Raw genomic sequence first — 664 nt, 5'->3', positions numbered from 1 at the left:
ATTTCGTTACTAACTGTAGTAGCAACGAAATTGTGTTACGACCTCCATGCAAAATCGGTCTGCATGCAGGCGACAAGTAGCAACGATTCGTCTCCTTTCGCAACGAAATTTCGTTGCTACTACAGTTAGCAACGCAATTTCGTTGCTACGGTACGATTTGACCGTCGCAGTAATCTGAAACCTTGCAACGATTTGAATCACTTTAGCAACGAAATTGCGTTGCTAATTGATTTAGAAACGAAATTTCGTTTCAAAGTAGCAACGAAATTTCGTTGCAATTCGTTGCTAATGGATGTTGCAACGAAATTTCGTTGCTAAACTGCGTGAAATCCGATAGTCTCTGGCGAATTCACTGCACGCATTTACTACGCTGCCTTTGCAACGAAATTTTGTTTCCAAGTCATTTAGCAACGAAATTTCGTTGCTACTTTGAAACGAAATTTCGTTGCAACGTTCCGCTATATAAAGGAACGAATTTCGTTTCTACTCTCCACACTTCCAACAACAAATTCACTTTCTCTCTCTAAACTCTTCTTCCAACACCCTAATCCTTCTCTCTACATCTATTTCCAAAAAGTTCGGTAAAATTCATATATTTTCGATAACACAATTTTAATTTCGTGTATAATTTATATAAATTTTAATAATTATTTTATTTTGCAGA

Source organism: Tarenaya hassleriana, unplaced genomic scaffold, assembly GCF_000463585.1.
Source record: "Tarenaya hassleriana unplaced genomic scaffold, ASM46358v1 Cleome43, whole genome shotgun sequence".
Taxonomy (NCBI): Eukaryota; Viridiplantae; Streptophyta; class Magnoliopsida; order Brassicales; family Cleomaceae; genus Tarenaya; species Tarenaya hassleriana.
This window is presented reverse-complemented; position numbering follows the sequence as displayed.